This window comes from Equus asinus, chromosome 12 (genome assembly GCF_041296235.1).
Source record: "Equus asinus isolate D_3611 breed Donkey chromosome 12, EquAss-T2T_v2, whole genome shotgun sequence".
In the NCBI taxonomy this organism is placed as follows: domain Eukaryota; kingdom Metazoa; phylum Chordata; class Mammalia; order Perissodactyla; family Equidae; genus Equus; species Equus asinus.
This window is the reverse complement of record NC_091801.1, coordinates 72,306,914-72,315,821: the sequence shown is the minus strand read 5'-3', so window position 1 is coordinate 72,315,821 and position 8,908 is coordinate 72,306,914. Positions and strand designations below refer to the sequence as shown.

The following is an 8,908-nucleotide window of genomic DNA, read 5'->3' as shown; positions in this document are numbered from 1 at the left end:
CCTTCAGAATAAAATTTATGTAATAGAGTCTCTTTAGAGCTTTTATTGAGTTCTTGCTCTGTGTGGTGTTGAATCCTCAATTAGACTGTGAGCCCTAATTAAAGCTCACTGCCCTGTCTTCTCTTCTACTCCCACTTGACAGCAACTATGTCATAGCATATTCTCAGAAATTTGTTACAGGATTGAAATACTTCAACAGCAGCTTTATTGGGTAGAAACACAATCTCAGCAATAACATCCCCTTTCAGCAGATCTTGGAACATAGTAAATGCTCAATAAATGTCTGTGAACTGACCATCTTCAGGCAGCAGGAAGTACTTCCTTTGAAGATCATTTTTGTGTCCATTAACCCACCAGGAGGCATAAGAAGGATTCTCATGAACCAGCCCTCTAGTGGAGAAGATTCCTGGACTCCTCCAAGTGCCAGAAATGTAGGGGACTTTGGCTCAATTAACTAGTACAATCTGCTTTTCCAGAAAGGGAAACTAAGCCCAGAGAAGGAGAATGGTTTGCCCGAGGTCATACAGTGAGTAAGGGGCAGCTCTAAGACTGGAACGTAAGTCTCAACCATGGGGTAAGCGCAGGATCTAGTCAAAGGGTTTGTGACAGTCCATTTGAAGCCTTCTGCCTTTACTATCAGAGAGAAGCTCTCTCTGAGCCATTGCACTGGGGGTATTGTAGATTGACAGGGTTGCTTCGAGTCTTCCTGCATTTTACAAAGTTTCCTTCTAAAATCCTTGTAATTCCAGGAAAAAAAAAATGATGTTCTAAAGTCACAGAAAGTGGAAAGTTTTAGGAAGGAATTTAGAGTGAGGATGAAGATCCCTTCCAAACCTAGATATTTTTTGCATTTCATTATGTTTTAAGATAAATAAACCATTAACTCTAAAATTTTCAGAGAAGTAGAGACCACCCACCCTCCATAGTATGGTGTAGTTATTTCACACTTTCGTAAATTATTAAAAATATCTTTCTTGGAGCCGGCCGGATGGCATAGTGGTTAAGTTCAGCACACTCCGCTTAGGCGGCCCAGGTTCACGGGTTTGGATCCTGGGCATGAACCTACACCATTCATCAGCCATGCCATGACAGCAACCCACATGTAAAGTGCAGGAAGATTGGCACAGAGGTTAGCTCAGGGCTAATCTTCCTCAGCAAAAAACAAAAGGAAGATCAGCAATGGATGTTAGCTCAGGACTAATCTTCCTCAGGGGAAAAAAAGATATATCTATTCTCATTCAAGCAAAGTTTTTAAGCACCTACAAGATGCCAGGTGATGTCTTAGGTTGGGGGATCCAGAGATAAATTAGGCAAGGTCTCTGCCCTTGAGGAGTGCTGGAGAGAGGCAAATAAACAAATAATCGTAATAAACAGTGGTAGGCATCCTGATGTTTATAAGATGCCTCAAACATTGCCAGCCACAGAGGAGGCACTCAATAAATACTTGTTGACTGAATTAATTAATCGAACTTTTCCTGAGGAACTTAGGGAAGCCTTCATAGAAAGTTTACATGTAAGCTGAGTCTTCATTCATTCATTCAAATGGTCATTCGTTTATCCAGGTACTGTGCCCATAATTTGTTACTAGGCGCTGTGATAAGCTGAGAATAAAAAGACGGATAAAGCAAGGCCCTTGCTCTCAATAAATATAGAACAATGTAAGAGCTCACATTTTCTCATATGTCTTTTATTCTAGTGTTTGTATGTTCCAGTAGGAATATAATTTCCATGAAGCCAGGATCATTCTCTGGCTTTCTCTCTACCTCACCGGAAACACCGAGAACAGCGCATCGCAACCCATGAGCACTCCACTGATGGCGTCTGGGGAGATGCATGAGTGATTGAATGAACCGATGGGTAGGACCTTGACAATATGGTGGGAGCATGGAAGTGCAGCATCTCTTTAGCAACACTGCAGCAGCTGATGGGGGAAGAAGAGCTGGAGAAGAAAGCAGAGAAGGAACTGGTAGGAGGAAACCAGAAGGGTGTGCTGACATAAAAGCCAACAGAGGAGAGAACTTTCAAAAGGAAAAGGTGATTGACTTGCCTGTGTCCAAGAATCATTTGTTGATCAACTACTTTGGGCCCCAGGGCGGGGATCAGGATGAGAAGCTAGGAACCTTGGATGCAGACTTTAAGGAGGCGCCCACTCTCAGAGTCGTTCAAGTGCAGGGTCAGTGCCTGAAGGCAGCGTCTCTTTAAATTTTGTGTCCTGATGCCACACAAGCATTCCCCGAGTCCTAGCCCTGTTGGGCCAGCACGGTGACAGGTGCTTGAGGAATAATAGTCAATAAGACATGATCCCTGCCCTCAAGAAACTCAAAGTCTAATGGGCAGACAGACCTAACACCTGTGATTATAACGCAGAAGTTGAGTTCTGATAGGAGTAAGCAGCAGCACAAGGGAATCAGACAAGGAGCATCTCCATCAGACCACGGGCTCAGAAGACGCGATGGTGCTTGAACTGAGACTAAGAGACAATCACAAACTCACAGAAGGAGAGGGAGGAACAGCATTCCAGGCAAGGGAACAGCATCTGCAAAGACTAGGAGGCTTGAAAGTACATAAAGCATTTTGAAATGGTGACATGTGGTAGCCGGAAGTGAAAACAGATTCAGTGTAAACGAGGTTAGAAGGTAGACTCCTGTTGTTCGTCTTTTCAGACCAGAACTCCATCTTTATTTTTACAGTTATATTGGTATCTGGGGCAGTTTTTCTTGGAAACAAAGTGCTGCCTAAATTAACTGGGAGGCTCGTCAATCTGTGGGTCCTGCCTGGTCTGGCCTCTGAGAGAACAGCAAGGAGGCCCCAGCTGAGCCTCTGCTGTTCAGTCGGATGTATTTTTAGCCCCAGCAGAAAATAGTGGCAGTGTGCATTTAATAAAAATATCAAGCCCTAGAATGATCTAGTGCCAGTGTTGGAGCAATCAGGGATGGAATATGTTTCCAATTGAATTACTACTGTGGTCATAGTTATAAAAAGAGAGAGGGAGGAGAAAAATGTGAGGCTGGTCAGTTTCTCGGGAGCATTTAATCTTGGTTCACTCTAATTTTAACGTTCAAAGACACATGAGCCAACTCTGCCCTTAGGAGTTATTTCAGGGGGAGGGGCCAATGCCCGCAACACTGGGCAGCCCTACTGTCTGAAGTTTTCTTTCTTTTCTTTTCTCTCCTCCCTCCATCCCCCCCTACCCCCACCTCCCCGTTTTGGCCTGCACTAGTTCTTCTGCTCTCATTGCTGATGAGACGGGGTGAATAATTACAATGAGGGTAAATTTAGACTCTGACAAGGCTGAGGGATGTGGGCTCAGAAGCTGGGCTCAGGGAGAAGTGGAGCCAGGACAGCATGAAAAGAGAGGCTAGCAGAGTTGTGTGTACTGTGCTTCCCCACTGCTTCCAGAAAAAAGCCTCCTGTTTTTAGATTGTCATCAACTGCTCCTCCCAACCCAGTCACAATTCACCCCCACAGCGTGGTCTCACTCCATTTGTCCCCCACAACCTTCATCATGTCCTCTACTAAGAAATCATAATAATTAGCTGCCACCTATGGACGGCCTCCTTTGTGCCGGGCACTGGCTGAGCGATTTCAGAAGCTGTATCATTTCATGCCTAGATTGACATTAAAAAGCAGAAAGTGTTGGCTGTCTGTCACTGGTGAGGAGGCTGAAGCTTGGACAGGTTAAGTCACTTTCCAAAGGTCACCTAGCTAATAAGGGGCAGAACCTGGATTCTGGCTCATTCTAAAACCCGGCTACCCTCTGTCCATTGTGTGACCCTGATCTCCCAATTTGAGCCAGTCCTTTAGAATGCCATCTGTCCTCACATCCCCCCATATCTTACGCATGCTGCCCCTCTCCCTGAAATGCCTTCCCACCCATTTGCCTAGAATTCTCTCCTAGAGTATCTTAGTTTTTGTCTACATCTGTTGTAGCACATGTTACCGTGAGTATTGGTAATAATCACTATCATACATTCAATTCATACTGTATGCCAGGTGTTGTTCTAAGTGCCTTACAATCATTATCTAATTATCTCAACATTCTTGTAAGACAGTTACCACCATTATACCCATTTTACAGAAGGGCAGTATTCATAAAGAGACGAACTGACTTGCCCAGGCTTACAGAGATAGTAAGTGGTAGAAGTGGAAAAATAACTATCATTCATTGAGTGATTACTAGGTAACAGGCACTGGACCTAACGCTGGACACGTACTGTTGCACTTAATCCTCCCAGAGACTATGAGGTAGCATTATTAACTCCATTTTACAGATGAAAAGACTGAGGCTCAGAGAAAGTTTTAAGCAACCGGACCAAGGTCATAGAGCCAGGATGGAGACTCGGGAAGGAGAAACTTGGAAGCCCATTGTTTTTACCCACGGTACTGTAAGTTCCTTCCACTCGTGTCTTCTTAACGAGGAGTCAATCCTTAAGGAGAAAAGCCATGCTTTATTCATCTCCCATTCCCCAGCACTTCGCACAGGGCCCTGCAGCACAGTGGGCACGCAATAAATGTTGAATGAGATGGTGAATAAACGTAGGGCATTAGCAACCCATGTCAAATGGGATATGTTAAAATGCACTGGGAGGAGAAAAGCAGAGGGGACACGCTTGTGAAGGACCTTCTTAGGACAGAGGACACTCCCAGGGTATGCGGCTTCTGCCAGCTGGTCTGGGCTGTCAGGTCACATCAGAGTCACATGATGGAAGGCTCTTCCCTCAGACTGATCAGCGGCTGCATCAGGAGAGGTCCAGCCCTGCCCCTCTGGCCCTCCTCCCTCACTGTCCCCTGCCCTCTCTGAGCTGGCGCTCTCTCACAGCCTTGACCCCAGGCCAAGGCTGTCTGTTAGGCAGCTGATGATAATGACCATGACACTGTTGGTTCCTCTCAGCACCCCCTGGCATCCAGCCATGCTTACTGGCATCCTTCACGGCGCCCCTTCCCTGCTGCTCTGCATCACACCCATGGTCAGAAAGCCATAAAGGCCTTCTGGAATAGAAGGTTAAAAGACTGAAAATGGAAGTGCCCTCAAGATGAGGCTGTCAAGAGCAGATGATTGCGTGCCCAGATCAGCCGCTGCCTCTTCTCCACACCTGTCCGTCTTCGCCTTTCAACCCATCTTTTGGGAGAGTTGTGTAGAGGAGGCTGAGAGTCAAGGAGAGCTAAATGCTAAACCTGCCTCTGCTGCTGCTTAGTCACTAGACCCTGGACAAGTCATTAATCTCTCTGAGCCTCCGCTACTCCATCAATAAAATGGGTATAACATCCTGAAATTACAAAGTGCTTGGACGATCAGATGACTTCATGGATGAGAAGCAGGAGAGCGCGAAGTTTAAGAACACGCTCTTTGCAGTAGAAGCAGAACCTCACATCCACCTCACGTGACCCAGTTTTGTCCAGGACTGAGGGATTCCTGGGGTCTGGGACTTTGTGTGTGAAAGCTGGAAAATTCCCAGATAAACCAGCATGAGTAGGTCACGCTCGTCACCTACCACACAGTGAAATGGGATAAGTACTCCTTCTTTACAGGATGGTCCTAGGATTCTGTGGAAATGTATGTAAAGTGCATGTTCCCATTTCCTTCTGTTCCTGTCGTTCCTCCCTGGGTCCACCCACTGATCACTCTGCTGTTTTCTAAACAAGGAGTTCAGTCATGCTATTCAACCACACAGATGATGACTAAACGAAAACCACACTGCCCTTGCTAATCCTTGAAAGAAGGTCTCCCTCCTGGGACCAGCGGCTGTGTAGGTGACTACCCTGTCCCGAGGATGCTGAGTAGTCCCCAGGAGTCCACAGGAACAGATTTCTGTGATGCTAAATTTAAGCTGACTTCACTCACCTGCTTCGTGCCAATCTGGTACCTTGCAGCTGTTGACTGGGAGAGGGCCAAGGCAGAACACTCATTTAGTGAAATGACTCAGGCCTTGAGCTGAGAGAGTAACAGAAGTAAACTCGAAAGGCAGGCTTTCGAGTTGCTCCCAAGAAGGATGTGTGATGGCATTGCGTCGCTCCTGGGTAGCGTTCATTCAGCAAGTCTGCTGAAAATGCATGATCACCAGGTCCAGTACCGGGCACATAGAAAACCTCAATAAATATATTTTTAAATATGTTGACTTGGAATTTATTTTGACAACCTCTTTTGAAAGATTGCAAATGAATCATATTCTTATTTCAAATGTATTTGCCCACAGATATCTCTTATTAACATGTCATTTCTCCAAATAGTAAGAGCACCCCCCTAGAAAGCCTTCACTTGAAAATCAGGAGACCCTTTACAAATCCCCCTTCCATTCCTCACCTCCGCGAACCACCTTGACACACATTAGCTTGGCGACCTTGTGTAAGTCACTTACCCTCCTGACCCTCAGTTTCCATACCTGTAAAGTAGCAACAATAATCTTTGCCTACCTACCTCACAGGGCTGTCTTAGGACCAAAATAATGCCCAACGTGGTCAAGTCAGACATATGTCAAAGGTACTAGGTATGCATGGTGGAGCCATTTATCCTTAACCTTGGTCACTGTTTATACCAGCACTTTCATCAGCTGTCAACCTGGACCTTTACTTGTCACCACCATATGTACCTAACGTAAGTCACAAAAGACCATAGGGACAAGAATAGAGCGTGTGATTTATAAAGCAGACAGGCTTGGGTTCAAATCCAAGTTCTATTGCTTATTGGCTACTTCCCTGAGTCTTAGCATCCTTGTCTGTAAAATGGAGATTGTAATTATCTCCTACATGCTTAGCATGTTACAGAGCACCAGAATGGATAAAAGGATGTATCAAGCACCTTTGCATGCTGCCACTGGTCTAGATGGGAAAGTAAGTATAGAGAGATATAGCTGGGAAATAACCCCAAAGAGCTCTGAACCACAGAATGTTAGAATCTAGAATATTCTGAGGTCAACTTTCCAGAGAAGAAATTGAGATAAATACCTTTCTTTGGTGACTGGGTCTATAGTACAGCCAACGCAAGCAAACATGATGAAATCAAAATAATAATTATGAACAATGATCACAGTAGCAGTAGTTAAGGTTTACGGCATGCCCACTATGTGCTAAGCATTGTACTTAATCACTTTAGCTGCCATATCTCTTTTAACTCTCACAGCAATCTTCATGGGCTCTAGTTTAATACCTAGGAATCAAAACTCAAAACATTAGCCTGAGTAAAAGAAGCTTGTACGAAAGAGAACATACAGTACAATTCAATTTATGTGGCGTTCTAGAATAGGACGAACTAATCATTGTGGTAAAAACAAAAAGCACTGGTTTCTTGGGGTGGAGACTTGAGGGTGGGGACAAGGACTGAGACTTGAGAGAATGTTCTGGGGTGCCAGGAATGTTCTGTATCTCGTAAGAGGCTTGCATGACTCAAGCATATGCATTTGTCAAAGTCATTAATGATAGACCTCAGATTTGTACATTTTATTATATACTCAAAAGAAAAAAGAATATAAACAAATATTAAACTCTAGATAATAATAAAATGCTGAAGTATTGGGGGGAGATTGTTCTGATGTCTGCAGCTTACTTGGAATTTTTGTAAAAAATAAGATAGAGGTTGGCCCGGTGGCTCAGCAGTTAAGTAAATGCGCACATTCTGCTTCGGCAGCTCGTGGTTCGCTAGTTTGGATCCCGGGTGTGGACATGGCACTGCTTGGCAAGCCATGCTGTGGTAGGCGTCCCACGTGTAAGGTAGAGGAAGATGGGCACGGATGTTAGCTCAGGGCCAGTCTTCCTCAGCAAAAAGAGGAGGATTGGCAACAGATGTTAGCTCAGAGCTAATCTTCCTCAAAAAAGAAATTAGTAGTAATAAGATTGATGGATGGAGGGATAAATGAATAGATAAATATGTGATAAGGCGAGTAAGTTATAGTAAGATGATTATGGTAGAATCTTGGTGATTGGCGTATGAGTGCTTTCCATTTTTCTATATGTTGGAACATTTTCATAGTGAAATTTAGGGGGGCAAAAAGTGAATCTGCAGAAGCAAATGTAAAAAATTCTCATCCTAGTTTCCTTAGGGAAACAAATTCAGTGAACTTCTTCCCGGTCCCTAATGTACCAGTAAACCTTAAATTAGGTCTGAAATGGCAGAGAGCTGTGGCTTCAGGCACCTGGCTTGGCAAGGAGATTTTGCAGGAACATTTGGGAACATTTGTCCTGAGGAAAACCACAGCCCTCTCTGAAGGAGGAGCACAGGCTCACCGTCGCTGAGTCACTCCTGAGCTGAGATCCAGCATATTGGAGAGTGAAGGTCAAGTGCATGTGATAATGGGCCCCTGTGCCCAGGGGGAGACTGACATCACCAGAGGCTCATCTCTCAGATCATCAGAATGAGCTGTTTGCCCAGCCTGGAAGGGGAAAAGGCAGCCAAATGCTCCCCAAGCCAGTAGATGAGAAGCTCACTCCTGGCAAGAGATGAGTCCATTCTCCATGTGATCACATTTAGTCCTTCAGTTAACTTTTATTTGGTTAGTTATATTCAGTAATCCACTCTGGTCTGGTCTCTGGGTAGCTCAGCTCTAGCAGGGCCTTTGTGCAGAACGATGTAACTGGCTTTGCTCTTTTCTTAAAACTGGAGTTGCTGGTCCCTGGATGTCATATCTGGAGGCCTGGTTATGGATTCGGGAAATTACTAGCTCTGGGAGCGCATGTGAGTCCTTTAAATTATCTGGGCTCTGTTTTCCTTCGGGCACACCGGTGCTCCATAAACGCTGGTTGTAGGTTCACCGTGAACTCCTCATGAGGCCTGTGTCTCCATCAGGTTTATGTCCTCAGAGGCTGACCTCATGCCCACCACACACAAGGCTCCTAGGAAACAAACGAAATGAAGGAACAGCCACCTTGTACTTGCACACCCCAGAAAATGCTGATAGAGTCTGAATCTGGATTTTGT

At 45.0% G+C, this 8,908-nt stretch overlaps 1 long non-coding RNA gene across 7 annotated transcripts in view; it reads right to left on the bottom strand.

Moving 5' to 3' along the window:
- Positions 1 to 5,848: 5,848 nt before the first annotated feature.
- LOC106824820 (uncharacterized) overlaps positions 5,849 to 8,908 on the bottom strand; it is a 454,906-nt gene continuing 451,846 nt past the window's right edge. For 4 of the 7 annotated variants that reach the window (XR_011493360.1, XR_011493362.1, XR_011493363.1 and 1 more), the window contains one exon: positions 5,851 to 8,823. This is a non-coding gene — a long non-coding RNA (uncharacterized lncRNA). Of the gene's footprint in view, positions 8,824 to 8,908 lie in introns of all 7 variants that reach the window. The other 3 variants (XR_011493359.1, XR_011493365.1, XR_011493361.1) reach the window with 1 other exon arrangement.